Raw genomic sequence first — 17,596 nt, forward strand, 5'->3', positions numbered from 1 at the left:
GATTTATACTGCCTCTAAAAACCCACAAAACTGTCTGCAAGTAATTTATCCTTTCTGTGACTCAGTTTGCTCATAAGTGAAGTAGGGATTATAATAATTCCTACCTCCCAGGACTCTCATAACTCTCATGTGTGCTCAGTCATGCCTGTCTCTTTGTGACCCCATGGACTGCAGCCCTATGGTTCCTCTTTCCATGGGAATTTCCAGGCAAGAATACTAGAGAATGTTGCCATTCCCTTCTCCAGGGGATCTTCCTGACCCAGGGATTGAACCCACATCTGTGTCTCCTATGTTGGCAGGTGGATTCCTTGTAACTGAGCCACCTGGGAAGCCCATCTCCTAGGGACTAATATAAAGATTAAACATGTTAATATTTGTAAAGCATTTAGGAAAGCATCTGGGCAATTAAAAAGCATTAGAAGTGTTTGTGAAGCAAGCAAAACTAAATAGTTTATGCTTTCATGAACCTTGCAGATGTGATTAAGGATCTTGAGATGGGAATATCATTCTGGATTATCAGGATGAGCCCAATGTAGTCACCATAGTACTTATAAGAGGGATGCAGAAGTCGGAGTCAGGGAGAAGGACATATGACCACAGAAGGAGATTGGAGTGCCCAATGTGAAGATGGAGGAAGGGGCCACAAGGCAAGGAATGTGGGCAACCTCAGAATCTGAAAAAGCAAGAAAATGGATTCTCTAGTGACTCTAAAAGGAGGCTCTGATGACCAACATTTGACTTAAGCCCAGGGAAACCAATTTCAGATGTCCTATAAGAGAAAAATAAATTAAAATTATGTTCTTTAAGCCACCAAAGTTTTGGTAATTATTTTATAGCATCCATAGAAACTAGTTCAGTGAATAACTAAAACCATTTGAAACCTGTTATTGAAAAGAACTCAAGTATAAAGAACCCGAGTCACTTTTTGTGATCATTATCACAGGCATTGTGTCCCAGTCAGCATCTAGGAAGGTTGAATACATTCAGCATACATTCAGAAGGTTCCCCATTGCATGTGATATTCCTAACAGCCTTGAAATAGAGGTTTAATTGACAAAAAGCCACACTAACAGCACTAGATCTGCCCTGCTTTGTCCCATTTTCTTGGCCATCACCAAAGTTCATAACAGTGTGAGCTTCTCTTTGCCTGCCTTTGTCTTTATCCTCTGGCAAATGTCCTGCCTTCCTCTTTACTTTTGGGATTTCCTTTGGATATTGGAGAGTGATGTGCTCCAAAGTCTCTTCCTAGCTGGTGTTTTTCTATTAACCCGTCATATGCCTGTGGCCATGTTTTGCATACTTCTATCTTAGTTGAAGGAGACTCTGATGTTTCTTAAAACTGCTGTATTTCTTGGGTGCTGCTATTATGAGCTTCAATTGCTTCCATTGCTTCAAGTGAAGCAATCTAGCCTTCACCCAAATCTTCCTGTGACATTGATTTGCATGGCTTGAGAGCCTACCTTTTTTATTTTCCTGAAGTTTGGATGGGAATGTACAGAAAACCCCCATCTCCTTTGAAAGTCTCTCTTCTTTTTCCGTCACGTAGACTATTGTCAAATGTAAAGAGGAGAATTGCTGCTTTTAGGAAAAAAAGACCTCTTAGCCTCCCTTTCATTGGATTATCACAGGCTTACTTACACCTATTAATTCATACCAAATTCTCGCTTTTGTTGTTTGTTCTGTTTTTGTTTTAGAGGCTACAAAAACTGGACACTGAGACTTTGCTCAACTGCAATCTCCAGATATACTATATATGCATTTATGGTGAACTTAGATATTTTCCACTTTACATACTTTAATAATTTTGAACCCAAATGAAATACTATGTATTTTCCACTTAAGTGAGTTTGACCCATTATTTAGGCTATTATACTATTAATAATAATAATAATTTACTATCTATTATGTATCAAGTACTAGTAGGTGTACTGTTAGGGGTTTAAATTTTTAATTGTTTACAATAGTGATTACTAAATTATACTATAATATAAAATAATAATAAATAGTTATTAAGATAATAATAGGAATTTTATTTTCAAATGTTAAGTTTGTGTTCAATTTTTTTTTCTCCCAACTTATTTTTTCCTTATATTTGAGTAGCATTCATTCTGTGTATTTCTTTAAGTCTTTTTAAATGTGTTAAAAGCAACAGGTGAATGAAAGTCCTGTGTCCACCATTACAAGTGTTTCTCAAGATCAGTTTCCCAACTTCTGTCCATTTGTCTGCAAGGGCCCTAGAATACAGCTATCCAAGGCCTGAAAGCTATTTTCAACATATCGATAGGTAGATTTTTGGAAAATTTAACATTTATGTTGAATTATTAATCACCTGCCTTGGGAATGACAGTTTGAACAACTTTGAACCTAACTCATAATTGAGCTCACATAGATTTATTTTATTAGTGAGTGCATTACAAGAAACTTTGTGAAATGCTTTGCTGAAATTAAGAATTGCTAATGAACCAGTCTATTCTAAAGGAGATCAGTCCTGGGTGTTCATTGGAAGAACTGATGTTGAAGCTGAAACTCCAATACTTTGGCCACCTCATGCGAAGAGTTGACTCATTGGAAAAGACCCTGATTCTGGGAGGGATTGGGGGCAGGAGGAGAAGGGGACGACAGAGAATGAGATGGTTGGATGGCATCACCGACTCAATGGACATGGATTTGGGTAAACTCCGAGAGTTGGTGATGGACAGGGAAGCCTGGCGAGCTGCAGTTCATGAGGTCGCAGAGTCGGACATGACTGAGCTACTGAACTCAACTGAACTGAACTGATGTCGGTCTGACAATCACCTCAGAAAGATATATCACTAATCTCATTTTATATACTAGTGGGTTAGTTTTGTAGATGTGTCATAACAAAATACCAAAAACTTGGTCACTTAAAACAATAGAAATGTATTTTCTCCCAGTTCTGGAGGCTAGATGTCCAAAATCAAGGTGTTGTCAGGAGTGTTTCCTTTTTGAGAATGGAGAGGGAGATTTTCATGCTCCTCTCCTGGCACGATTTCAGTGTCTGCCTCTGTCATCAGAAAGTATTCTTCCATCTGTGTCTGTCTTTTCTGTGTCTTTTCTCCTCTTCGTTTCAGGGCACTAGACACAGACTAAGGGCCCACTTGCCTCCAGTATATGCTGTGCTGTGCTAAGTCTCTTCAGTCGTGTCCAGCTCTTTGTGATACTATGGACTGGACCGTGCCGGTTTCCATGGTCCATGGAATTCTCCAGGCAAGAATACTGGAGCAGGTTGCCATTCCCTTTTCCAGGGGATCTTCCTGACCCAGAGATTGAACTTGTGTCTTGTACGTCTCCTGCACTGGCAGGTGGGCTCTTTACCACTAGCACCACCTAGGAAGCCTCCAGTATGACCTCGTCTTAATTTGCAACTTAATTACATCTGAAAAGAATGTGTTTCCAAATAAGGTCATATTTACAGGTACCAGGGCTTAGGACTTCAACAGATTCTTGAGGGGAACACAGTTCATCCCACAACAAATAGGGGGAAAGAGAAATCATTAAAGTAACTGGGGTACACATATATAACAGGAATCCAAGACTTCTGTCTTCATGCAATGTTCTTTTGACTTCATGCAATACTACTTCCTAATGATTTCTGCTTTATTTTTCATGGCTTCCTAGAGTATATGTTTAATAAATCTGCTTTGAATTTCATGGGGGCTAAAAATCAAGATCACTAGTTCTTGGTATCCAAATATATGATTTCCCATTTTTAATAAGTTATTCTTATCACTAACTTTGGTTCCTCATATAATTTCCTTGTTCTAAGCTTACACAGTTATTCTGGGCCTGGACAGGAATTTAATTTTTTTAGATTGGTTTGCTGATCCCTTATTATCTTTCCCCCTATACTAGTCTTCAATTTCATTTTAATCATGGTTCTGTACATTTGAGTTCAAAGCATTGTTCAGAGTTGAGTCGTTCTGCTCTTCTGTGTGTATATCCATTGTTTCTGTGTGTATATCCATTGGGCTGTAATTTTTCACAGAAGTTGTTGATGTCTTCCTAGATCCACCTCCCCTTTATAATTCTTCTGTCTTCCAGGAAAAGATTGGTAGTTCAAAGGGGAATATGAAGTCTCTTTCAATTCCTATTATGATCCAGATGCGGGTTCCAACTACATTAAAAAATAACAAGAAATCTTGCTCTCGAGCAACTTGCATCCTAGTATGGGGGACACAATAGAGCAAATAGGCAATTATAATAATGCCCAGTAATTGCTACAAAAATAGTTGAGGAAAGATGTCCCTGTACACAAGAAGAGGACCGTACCTAGCTTTGAAAAAATAATACCATGTTGTAATTAGCTATACTTTCTGCAATATTATTCCCTTATTTTTCCAGATTATTATCTAATTTTTAAAGGCATATGCTTTTAAAAATATATCGTGCTATGCTGAGGACTGGAGCTATCACACTGAGCATCTAATTTTTATTTTTGCCTTACAGTAATATGGACATAGTAAGCAAATAAAAACAGTATTTTTAGAGCTGAACATTAACCTCTCTCTCTTTTTTTTTTTTTTTTTTGCAGATTCGTATCAATGATATAGTCCTCTAGAGAAAAATCAGAAAAGCAAAGGTTGGTATGATATCTTATAAATGCTTAAGCCAGAGTTTATCTAAAAGGGGTTATTTAAAGATATGTTAGAGCATTAATTCTGAATTCACGGCGGGTGCATTTGTTTAATCCAGTCACTTCTCATTATTACAGTGTCTTATGTGATGAGAGATTTTAAAGAGACTAGAGAGTAAAAGATGTTTTTTCCCAGAAATACATTGAACAGAAATAATAGTTTTTTCCCAGAAATGATATGAATAGGTATTAGCTACACATTCAGTTCCTCTAGCAGCTTCCTTGTTTTATTTTCATGGCTTTTTAAGAAGTGACTTCTAGGACAGTGTTGCTCTTCAGTCTGTGATAGCTCAAGTCAGAAATGGCCAGCGGAAAACATAGCATCTATTGTGGTCTGTTTTTCTATGTGACAATTGTTCCTGTTTTGTGTTTGTTTCTCCTTTAATGAGGATACAACTTTCATCCAGGGAGATGTATGGGTCACTTGTTAGTGCACTTAAATGCACTTAAGGCACTCCAGCAGCTGGAAATTGGGACTTGTAGTTGAATTATTTTTGTACAGCGAATGGTTTTCCTTTTGACATATTTTAATATACTTGCACACTGAGAGCAAGAGTGGGTGAACAGAAAACAGACTGTTTTATTAACCCAGCAGTCACCTTTGAGGTTTGTACATGTCCACTTTTTTTCTTGCCTTTGTACATAATCCCAAGAGACTGGTACCTGGCTTTGCTCAGAATAACAAAGTCAGGCGCAAATCTCCAAACACAATTGTTAGCTGAATGCCAACTGTTTCTTCTCTTCTTTTTTTTTTAACTTGAGCATTAAGAATTGCGTCTTTGTGGGTGAACCATAGCCATTAAAGAATGTGTTTGTTTTTCTATTTCAGATGCTTCCCCTATCATTTACTAGATTAAGGATATGTAATCTCAGGTGATAAAAGAAAATATTTTTGTGCATGTTTCTGGCAGAGCTTCTTTTTTTTTCTTTTTGGTTGCAAATCATTAATAGTGAAAAGAAGAGAAAAATATGTTACAAACTTTGAGCAGACTCCAATTTTAAGTGTAAGAGCAGTTAGGAGAAAAGGAGAGGAGACTTCAGTTCAGCCAGGAAGCTAGGGCCGAACACAAAATCCCACATACCATTTTCATACAAACCAATGCTTCCAAGACTTTTCCCAATAAGACCAGAAATTTCTTCAAGTCAGTTACCATCCTTTTTCAAGCTATATATCTTAATACATATATAGCCATGATTTCTAAGTAAATGTAGTAGGTAATCACCTACTTTTAAATTCCTACATTTAAATTGTACTCAAAAATTGAAGAGAAAATAAGGATAAAAATCCAGAGCCTCCTCTCAATTCCCAGTAATGGTTCATTTAACAGCATGTAAATAGTATGGCAAAAAACATTACAAGTACATAATTTTCTATTTCCTATCATCATCATTATAATCAACATTATCATTAAGATAATGCTCAGTTCAGTTCAGTTGCTCAGTCGTGTCCACTTCTTTGCAACCCGCTGGACTACAGGAGCCAGGCCTCCCTGTCCATTACCAACTCTCGGAGTTTACTCAAACTCATGTCTATTGAGTCAGTGATGCCATCCAACCATCTCAATCTCTGTCTTCTTGTCCCCTTCTCCTCCCACCTTCAATTTTTCCCAGCATCAGGGTCTTTTTGAATGAGTCAGTTCTTTGCATCACATGGCCAAAGAATTGGAGTTTCAGCTTCAGCATCAGTCCTTCCAATGAATATTCAGGGCTGATTTCCTTTAGGATGGACTGGTTGGATCTCCTTTCTGTCCAAGGTACTCTCAAATCTTCTTCAACACCACAGTTCAAAAGCATCAATTCTTTGGTGTTCAGCTTTCTTTATAGTCCAACTCTTACATACATACATGACTACTGGAAAACCATAGCTTTGACTAGATGGACCTTTGTTGGAAAAGTGATGTCTCTGCTTTTTAATATGCTGTCTAGGTTGGTCATAGCTTTTCTTCCAAGAAGCAAGTGTCTTTTAATTTCATGCTGCAGTCACCATCTGCAGTGATTTTGGAGACCCCCAAAATAAAGCCTGTCACTGTTTCCACTCTTTTCCCATCTATTTGCCATGAAGTGATGGGACAAGATACCATGATATTAGTTTTCTGAATGTTGAGTTTTAAGCCAACTTTTTCACTCTCCTCTTTCACCTTCATCAAGAGGCTCTTTAGTTCTTCTTTGCTTTCTTCCATAAGTGTGGTGTCATCTGCATATCTGAGGTTATTGTTATTTCTCCTGGCAATCTTAATTCCAGCTTGTGCTTCATCCAGTCCAGCATTTCTCATGATGTACTCTGCATATAAGTTAAATAAGCAGAGTGACAAGATACAGCCTTGAGGTACTCCTTTCCCGATTTGGAACCAGTCTGTTGTTCCATGTCCAGTTCTAACTGTTGCTTCTTGGCCTGCATACAGATTTCTCAGAAGGCAGGTCAGGTGGTCTGGTATTAATATTTCTAAGAATTTTCCAGTTTGTTGTGATTCACACAGTCAAAGGCTTTGGCATAGTCAGTAAAGCAGAAATAGAGGTTTTTCTGGATAATGTTACTACTTCATATTTTGGAGCATTTTATACTATACAAAGAAGTTGTGATATCATCTTATTTGACAATGTAAACCAATTGGTGAGCTGTGCCGTGTGAATAGGAAGTTTATTAAGAAGTGATAAGCTTTCTCAAGTCATTTGAAGACTTTATAACACAAGTAAGTGCTAAAGTGTAAAGAAAGGATGCCATCTTTGAGTTGAAATTCTGGGTCTCTATTGCTGACTATGATATTGGGTCTTTTAGAGTATTGCTTTGTTGAATTGTTCAATTTGAAATAATAATTATGTGAAAAAGTGGTTATGAATTTTGAAAATTACTTTTTGTAGAGGGTCTATCTTAGTGTGCAAACCTAGCAAATGCATTTTAGATGGAATTTTTGCACTGAAGTAAGAGGTTAGAGTACCTAACTTTGAAGTACCTAACTTTGAGTGTATGACTGTAAGGCTAGTGACTTTTAAAAAAGGAAACCACTGAATCAATGGCAGAGGCAAAATAGAAAACCATTTCTTCTGACTCCCAGTAAATTTCTAGAGTTCAGTTTAATATGTGAGCAGCTACTTTTGACCAAGTTCTTGAGCTATAGTTATAGTGTACAAATATGAAAAAGAGAGACCTTGCTGCTATGTAGATTTTATACATGTAGAAGGTAAATAAATAAATACAATGCAAAGCTAAAGAACCATAGGTGTGGTGTCTTATAATTGTACAAAGATTTGGTGACATCATGAAAGGCTTTATTATTGTGGAGGCATTTGCGTTGGGTCTAAAAGGATTGCTCCATTCTCAGGGAATAACTATATCAATCACATTTGCTTGTTTTTATGTTAAATCTATTAAAAGTAAGACTATTTCATTAACTTCTAGGGAAAGTTTGACCATAAATGCTTATTTGTTTCAAATTAAGCTTTTAAAAATCATTGCTTCTTAATGTAATGGAGATGTTTTGCTTATAATTATTGCTGGCTATATTATGCTTTTCTTTTTAGTCCGTGTAACTTTCTTTTCTGAAATATGTGTAATTGGGCATCTTTTAATATAAAAATTACACAAGATTCTGAGTTCTATAATCTTTTTTTTTTTTGAGTCCTATTATCTTTATCTTTTCAGGTAATCGTCATCATTATCCTCAAATCCTCTTTCATAAATCTAAAATTTTAGCACTTTTTAAGAAGCACCTGCTAATACTTTCCAACATTATTCTTAATTTTTTAATAATCCAGTCGAGTAGCTATGAGCCTTATTTTTCAGGTAATAAACTGAGGCTCGAGATTTTAAGAAATTAGCTCAAGATTGTACATTTAGAAAAAATGTTATTGTTCTATGACCATTAGAGTGTTGGCAGTTATTATTTGTCCATCTGGTTGAGGTTTACCACTTTCTCACTAGCTTTATTTGGAGAAGGCAATGGCACCCCACTCCAGTACTCTTGCCTGGAAAATCCCATGGACAGAGGAGCTCCCATCTTGAGTTTAGATGTCAGGCCTCCAGAACTGTGGGAGAGTACATTTCTGTCATTCTAGGCCGGCTTGTCTGTGGTAATTTGTCACAGCAGCCACAGGATAAGGATAAGCCACAGGATAAAGAGATGTACTCCATGCAGGCACATCCACACACACAGGTAGGCTGCAGTCCATGGGGTCACTGAGGGTCGGACACGACTGAGCGACTTCACTTTCACTTTTCACTTTCATGCATTGGAGAAGGAAATGGCAACCCACTCCAGTGTTCTTGCCTGGAGAATCCCAGGGATGGGGGAGCCTGGTGGGCTGCCGTCTATGGGGTCGCACAGAGTTGGACACGACTGAGTGACTTAGCAGCTGCACTAGCTTTATTAGTGAGGACTCAGGTGATGTCCAGTAGGAACAACCCAGTTGGAAGTAGATTAAGTCACAAAGAGAATAATGTTGACCCCTATTACTAGGAAGGATAGCTGATATCAGAGGTGACTGTAACAGAATACTATTGAAAGAAAAAGTGAAAGTATTTGTTGCTCAGTCATGTCCGACCCTTTGCGACCCCATGGACTGTAGCTCTCCAGGCTCCTCTGTCCATGAAATTCTCTTAAGAAACTTCAAATACTGGTAAGGAGTGCTGATTTCTCATCTGTATTTTTCTCTGCATGTTGCCAACTCCTCCTTGCAGCACACTGTGTGGGTTTCATTCTGTTTAGGCCCACATCCTCACAACTTGTCACATAGGAAAAGAGAGGCTTATATGAATTACTCAGCTCCAGTGTGAAAAATTTCAGATAAAAATTTGCTGGGATCTCATTTCCAGCACTTGACCTGGTTATTAAGGTGATGGTGATGATATGATCAGTTTTCATTAGTCAGGTATTCACTTTTGTGGCTATAGGGAGAGATGGAAGGAACAATATGTTATTAGAATAAGGAAGACAGCACTTTGCAAACATGGGTCCAGAAATTACTACGAGTCAGGCAGTCATTCCAGTTTGTGGCTATTAACACAGGCCATTATGATACTCATTCTTGTTACCAAAGTTAATTTTCTACCCGTAAAAACATTCAGTTCTGTTCAGTTCAGTTCAGTCGCTCAGTCATGTCTGACTCTTTGCGACCCCATGAATCACAGCCCACCAGGCCTCCCTGTCCATCACCATCTCCTGGAGTTCACTCAGACTAACGTCCATCGAGTCGGTGATGCCATCCAGCCATCTCATTCTCTGTCGTCCCCTTCTCCTCCTGTCCCCAATCCCTCCCAGCATCAGAGTCTTTTCCAATGAGTCAACTCTTTGCATGAGGTGGCCAAAGTACTGGAGTTTCAGCTTTAGCATCATTCCTTCCAAAGAACACCCAGGGCTGATCTCCTTTAGAATGGACTGGTTGGATCTCCTTGCAGTCCAAGGGACTCTCAAGAGTCTTCTCCAACACCACAGTTCAAAAGCATCAATAACTGATTATATTTGTTAAATCACATCTTCAGCGTAGGGGGCTTTGTCTAATTTGTCTATTAAGCTGAGGTCTGTCAAATTTGTTTTGAATATATGAGGCTGGTTTGAGCCAGATATATTTTATATTTCTTAAACATTTGTTATTTATCTAAGGTAGAAAATTCTGTTTCTGACTTAAAATAGGACCAACTTCTAAAATAAAAAGAGCTAAAGATAAAAATGTAATGGATAGTTTTTAGATTTTGTATAAATAATATAGGGACAGGCACACCCTATACAATGAGCCCATTTTGTCAACTCCGGCTTTTGTTAGCATGTGCTAGTGTCTCAGAAACTGATCAGTGCTCCGTGATGTGATAAAAATTTAATTTCTGGGTTTAAATAGCTGAGGATCAGATCTTTGTCTGACTATGAAGTCCTTCCCACTTTGAAGCTCTGTTTGACGTCATCAGTCAGAGCACACTTTTGACTTTTTAAATGTTGAAGCACACTACTCTAAAAGAGGCTAAACTTTAGTGACTCACACTATGCTAAATGCATTTTAAATACTGTGAAGCTTCTTAATATATTTAATATAAGTTTCAAGAAATATTTATAATTTATTTTAAAGAATGAAATTTAGCTCTTTTAAAGTACGTGAAACAGAGTCCTCTTTAGAGTAGAACAATTATTTCTTTCTAAGCACTGTCATGAGCCAATCCTGTGCTGAATGTGAGTGTAGAGAGTCTAAGTGAAAAGCTCTATCCTCTTTGTCATTGTTTTTCAGTTGCTAAATCATGTCCAACTCTTCAACTCCATGGACTACAGCATGCCAGGCTTCCCTATCCTATACTGTCTACCGGAGTTTGCTCAAATTTATGTCCAATGAGTCAGTGATGCTATCAAACTGTCTCATCCTCTGTTGCCCTCTTCACCTTTTGCCTTCAATCTTTCTCAGCATCTGTCCTCTTAGATTGTCTAATTTTACTTTGTTGATAACTTGTAGAGAGAATAAAAACTACGAGAAAACCATACTCTTTTGTTTTCTATAATGATTTAACATTTTCCTTGAATTTCTTACTCCCAATATTGTATTTTACTGGGTAGTTGTGAATGTTAATAGATGGAGAGGATGAAATGGCTAATTACTGAGAAAAAATTTAACTCTTTGACCTGGGTAACTTCCTCCCTGAAGCTCTTTGCTTGGCATGGCTAGTAGGCTTCCTGTTAGCTCCCACTACCAAGTTGACTGGGGGCTTCCCTGGTGGCTCAGACGCTAAAGCGTCTGCCTGCAATGTGGGAGACCTGGGTTCAATTCCTGGGTCGGGAAGGTCCCCTGGAGAAGGAAATAGCAATCCACGCCAGCACTCTTGCCTGGAAAATCCCATGGACGGAGGAGCCTGATAGGCTACAGTCCATGGGGTTGCAGAGTCGGACACGACTGAGCGACTTCACTTTCACTTTCACCAAGTTGGAGCTAATTAGATTCATGATCTGCCTCCATCAGAGGTAGCATCAATGGTCAATGCCAGTGGACCTTGGACATCAGTTACAGAGCCTAGGGATCTGCTGGAATATTTGTCAAGTCATCATTTCTGATCGGCTGTGGTGACTTAACACTATCATAAATGGAAAATGGAGCTAAATCCCTCTTGTTTATGTCTCTTCTCTCTAACGTTTCACTGCATGCACAAAAATGGTTTTGTCCCAGAATAGGGAATTATTACCCTCATATCTGTCATCTTGTCTCCTTTTGTCCTCTTACTATATATATTTTTTTCTTTTGGTGAAAACATATTACTTCTAGCTTGATCTGCCAAGAACTTCCTATGTCTTCATTTTTCTGGTGTTGGCATTTGTCTTTACTTTTCTCTGGAGTCATAGGGCAGGAGGGCTGCAGGGAAAGAAGCTGGGATACAAACAATGAAAAATCCACAAGAGGTGTGTATCAAGGATATTAATTCTGTTGGCTGCGCTGTGCTGTATTCAGTCGTGTCCAACTCTGAGACCCCATAGACTGTAGCCTGCCAGGCTCTTCTGTCCATGAGATTTCCCAGGCAAGAATATTGGAATGGGTTGCCATGCCCTCCTCCGGGGGTCTTCCTGACCCAGGGATTGAACACACATCTTTTGTATCTCCTGAATTGACAGGAAGATTCTTTACCACTAGTGCCACTTGGGAAGCTCTATATTAACTCTGATGCAGAGGTAAAACTTAAAGAAAAAAAGAAAAGGCTAAAAAACCAAAAATCCAATCACAGAATCAGTTGCTAAATCTTTCATGCTTAGATCATTTTCTCCAGTTTTACTTTGGATGTTCTAAATTTGTTAAATAATCAATAGGATTTAGCCATTTCCTCCAGACATAGATTTCATTTACATTTATGCTGAAGAAATTATTGAAGTTATCTATTTCAGAAACTTCTTAAAACCCTTCTCTTTTTTCCTAATAAAACTCAGACTTAAAAAAGAAATGATATCAAGTGGCCTGTGTATTATACCTAACATACTCTAAAGGCCCCTCCGCCTCTAGTGTTGATGAAAGGGATAGAAATTACAGAAGCTGAAGAGCTGCAAACATAAAGGGAGAACTATACACTGTTTACTTGGACAGTGAGTTTGAGCAGGCTCTGGGAGTTGGTGATAGACACAGAAGCCTGGAGTGCTGCAGTCCATGGGCTCGCAAAGAGTCAGACACAACTGATCGACTAAACTGAACTGATGCACTGTTTATAAAAATATGTTTTTGACCAGAGTGGGGAGATGTTTTCCACAAAGTTCCCTTTTGTTTAAAAGTGAGGAATGAATGGTTGGATCTGAGCAATAGGAGCTACTACTATCTGATTATGAGTAATGGATGAACTGAAATGGTAGCTGTGGCTTCACTAAGTTCATCCAAGTTATGATCAACTTCATAAGTCTCAAGAAGACACCCAATCCCCATGGTATTTTCTGAATAACACTTAGTATATACCTGAGACTAGTAGCATCTAATACCCTGTGAAATATCTTCATAGCTCGAAAGCTTACCAACGGAGTAGAATGGCTCACTGAAGCCAAAGGGCACAAGAATGGGAGACATTTGTTCTCTTGGAGACCTCAGGTATAAGATAGTCTGGCACTATGATCCTTACTAATCCTCCTTTTCAGGGCCTCTCTTGATTTAGGTAATGAAACAGAGAATTTTGGGTAATAATTGTGGCATCTACAGAAATTATAATATTAATGTTTTTATTCACTTTGATTGGCCTGTAGGTTTAGCCTAATTTCCTTTTACCTATCTTGAAACATAGAAGATAGGTCACCTTTAACTTTACAGTCTTCCTCCATAAAGGTGAATACTGTTGTCCATTTTCAACTTTTCCTTGTATGTCTCCTTTTGAAGCTTTTAATAAATTATTATGATTTCAAATTCCAAGGAATCTTCAAATTTCTCATAGCTACTTGAGATTGCATCATGGGGATTAACCAAAAACTTTTGTTAGAGTTTTAAAATAATATGTGTTCAACCTATAAATTTGTTTTGCTAATTCTAATGGCAACACAGCTATCATCATTAAAAATTACTTCTTAAATATGTAAGTCCAGATATACAGAGGCTAATTATTTCAGTAGCTTCCAATAGATAAATCATGGTGTCTAGATGTGGTAACTAATCCTGTGAGCGAAATATCAAACATGAATAATTGAGAAAAGCAGGAATAGTGTGCATTTCCATTCCAAATTACACTTTTAATATTAATATATAACTATATTAAGGAAAGGTCTCACCTTGGTGTTTTGTTAATTGTTTTAGCTCACTAGATTCAACAGTTCCCAATTCCTCTTTAGCTTCCTTTTAACTTTCTAGAGTTTAGATTTAAGGCACTTTTTTTCTACAACTTTATTGAGACATGTCCAGCTTGACTGCACGCTGTGTAAGCAGCAGTATGGGCAGAGAAACGTTTTTACTTTCTGGTGGTTTTATTGGAGAGAAACCTATCTGTTTTCTGCATCTTGTTTGGCTTGTGAATTGCAGCAGCTTCTCTCTGTCCATAAAGAAGCTATTCCTATTCCTGCTGCATTTCCCTGGAGTCCCAGCCCTTCTCTCCTGCTTTCCTTTGTGTGCTGCATTTTCTCACCTCTCCTTTAAAGTGTTCCACTATCTTTCGGGCACTTGTTATCATCATGTGCTATTGTATTTTCTATACAAATCCTCAGAGTATCTATCATGTTGGAGATTTTTGCTCTTATTTATTTACTGTTTAACTGGCTCAATCCCTGAAAATGTATGTTACATGAGTGAATGGACCTTATTTGTGTTATAGATGGGGATTAGAACAGAGTAAGTGCTTACAAAATATTTGTTTAATAAATTGTTTCCCTTGAAAATGTTTTTGAGATTCATTGCTTCTGTCTTTTCACATCGTCCTGAGGCAAATGTAACTGCTACCATGGTTTCAATAAAGTAAATGCTGCTTACCTAAAAATATTTGTCTTCAATTTACAGCCCTCCTCTGAGCTACCCATCCAAATATCCAACTGCTTTTATCTAGATACCTCTTCAAATTTAATCCAACTGGATTAGTAGTCTATCCCAATGCGTTCACAAAAAACCAAAACAAAGACCCTGCTCCATCTTCAGAATTTTGTATTTCATAACTGGAATACTTTTTCATGCCCTTGCTCAAGCCTTAAACAGAGATCATCCTTACATCCTCTCTCTCTTTCATCTCTGTTATTGCAAATTACTGCCTGAGTCTTCCTTATACTGTTGAGTCTCCCTCATAAATAGTTTTCAAACCGCTCCACTCCTCTGTTGCTATAGCCACAGTCCTAGTAAGGTCATCATCATTTCTCATCTATGTTACTCCAGTGCTCCACATTTGTGTCCTTGCTTCCTGTCATGTCACTCCCCAGTCTTTCCCTAGCATGTATTCCCAGGGATTTATCATGTTGTAAGGGTGACTGTGATACCCTTCTCCCAAGCACACGCCCAATGAAAGCTTTTCAGTGACTTCTCATTCTTTTTAAGTTAAACTCTAAACTCTTTAAGTGGCCTGGAGATGATGGCCTATCTTTATTCCTCTTACCTTTCTGGCTTTGAGTCCTCAGAAGAGTGTATGATTGATCCTTAGGCAATTTCCCCTACATTCCCCTACATTATTGTCAACTGGACTATAGCTAAAATAAAATTTTGAGATTATAGTCTCAAATAAGGACTTTGTATCCTGTTTTTCCATATAGACAATTATGGATGGATGATTAAACTTTGAAAACAGATGAACATGGTAGGATTAATATCTTATGATAAAATTATATTTCTAAAGGTTAAATTACATACAAAGGGATACCAGCAAGCAAACCTTAGAATTTTCTTTAAGAATCATCTTTGGATCTGCTCTAACACATGAACAAATGTTGACTCAGAGTTTTCAGACAATATTGAATGGCCAATTACTTTTGTCCCAAAATTTTCTAAGTACTTATTACTTGTGTCTAATTATACTCATAGAAATATATCTGTAACATCCTGAAGCATTTTGTAATTCTGAAATTTCACTTGATTCCTGTTAATAATTTATACTATATTTATTATGGTTCCCCACTCCAGCCCCAAGTTCAAACTAGGGTCTCCTGTATATCAGGCAGATTCTTTATCTCTGAGCCATCAGGGAAGCCCCTTTTTTCTGCAGTCAATGCTATTTTAAAAGTAAAAATTCCTTTTCTGGTTCTTGTGAACAAAAACATTTCTCCTCTTTCTCCAACCAATTATTTAGATAGTCAATTAGGTCTGCTATTGAGGCAAATAGTTTAAATAATTTTAAAACTTTAATCCTTGAAATGTGAAAGCTACATATATGTTAAATTTATTTAAAATGGTTACTTTCTGATTCTACCTTCATCTTCTTTTCTTCCATTACAGTTGGAGCATACTGCAATTGCCTTCTTTCTTCACTGTTATTAACTTTTCCCCTTTTATCAGAAAAAGGATCTTGATTTCTTTGATTCTCTTATTGATATTTTAAAAGAACTTTTTTCCCTCTCTTGCTGTCTCTCTCAGGCAAGTCTCATCTCAATTGTACTTTGTCATTCATTGTTAGTCTTTGTGTCCCTCCTCTTATCCCAGCGTAGTTTTTTCCTCTTTTTTTTTGGGAGGAGGGCGGAAAGGAGGGGGCACTGGTGTTGGCACATCAGTTTCAGGCCTACAGCAAAATGCATTCATTTCAAATGGAAATTTCAGTTTATATAAAAAAGGCAAAGTTTCTTGATTTCAATAAATTGAAGTCTTATGTAATACATTTTCATCTAAAGAAATTTTAGAATAGAACTTCTAAATAACTAATAGCTGGAAAATTTGGATCTTGGGCTTTAGTTGCTGCAGATAAGGAAAGACATCTGCTTCAGTACCCCCATCTGGCTTTTACACATGCATTTCAGACTCAGTATGCTCTTGTTCTTCCTTTTATATTTGCCCATCTGCTTGTATGGTGTGTTCCCACCCTAACATATTTTCAGACCCTTGCCATAGGGCAGAAGTGCCAAGCAATTATTTGTTGAGATAGATAGTCCACATAATACTGTAAGTGACATCTGTTCTGTAGGAAATCCCTCCCTTGTGGCAGCAATGTCATATTGGCAGCTCATAGGAATATCGGAATTGACATACACAGGAACAATTGAATGTTTCATCTTGTCCTGAATTCTCACTCAGAAAGCATCCAATACCAGATGCTTTAGAGGGTCATGTAACCCCCTGACTCTTTCTCTTGTTCTCTCTACACCTATGATAATTGGCAATACTATACTATGGGGAAAATTTCTTCCTGACCCCAGCTGGTAACCAAATTATGCCCTAAAGCATGAAGATTGGCATATTTTAATGTTTATTGTAGCAAAGATGGTGAAAAGGAGATTTTTTTCACATTAATGTTCTTATTAGATTGACCTAAATAATAGCTTGAATAATAAATTCCACAAATTACTCTTAATAACATTATTTGGCACAATTACAATGACAGATGAACATTTTAATCTTTTTAGTGTTGACCTCCATGTCTGGCAGTTAGTTCTTGTTCTTTAAACTATTTCAGAAGATGATAAGAAAGACAGTCGAAGTCCACAGTGCTTTGAGACTTGAATGTTCGTATTAAGGTATAGTTGGTTAAACTTATATTAATTGGTTCTGAGTAAACTCTGCCAATTTATTGATCTTTAGCCATTTGATATACAGAAAGCAGGCAGAATTTGAAGCCAAAATCAGTAGTGGCAAATTAAAAATATGTTATATAAGGTGGGTCCCGAATAAATTCACACTTAATTCAATTTCCCAAATCATCTACATTGATATTGTTACTCTCTTTGGTGATCCTCATAACACTATGAACAACTTCAAATTTAAAAAGGTTAGACTGTATAACTATGAAGTGCTTTCAAAATTAAAGTCAAAAGTACTCAAGTACATAATTAAATCAACTCATTTACTTAAATTTAAATAAGATTTAATTATTTAGTAATAATAAGCTATATCAATTTTGTG

General features: G+C 37.4%; 1 protein-coding gene across 3 annotated transcripts in view; it reads left to right on the top strand.

The window, feature by feature from the left end:
- TFEC (transcription factor EC) overlaps nucleotides 1-17,596 on the top strand; it is a 219,549-nt gene that overhangs the window by 42,648 nt on the left and 159,305 nt on the right. For all 3 annotated transcript variants that reach the window (XM_061414050.1, XM_061414056.1, XM_061414051.1), the window contains exon 2: nucleotides 4,553-4,600. The gene's annotated coding sequence lies outside the window, so the exon portion shown is untranslated. The remainder of the gene's footprint in view (nucleotides 1-4,552; nucleotides 4,601-17,596) is intronic.

The sequence above is a fragment of the Bos javanicus genome, chromosome 4, assembly GCF_032452875.1.
Source record: "Bos javanicus breed banteng chromosome 4, ARS-OSU_banteng_1.0, whole genome shotgun sequence".
In the NCBI taxonomy this organism is placed as follows: Eukaryota; Metazoa; Chordata; class Mammalia; order Artiodactyla; family Bovidae; genus Bos; species Bos javanicus.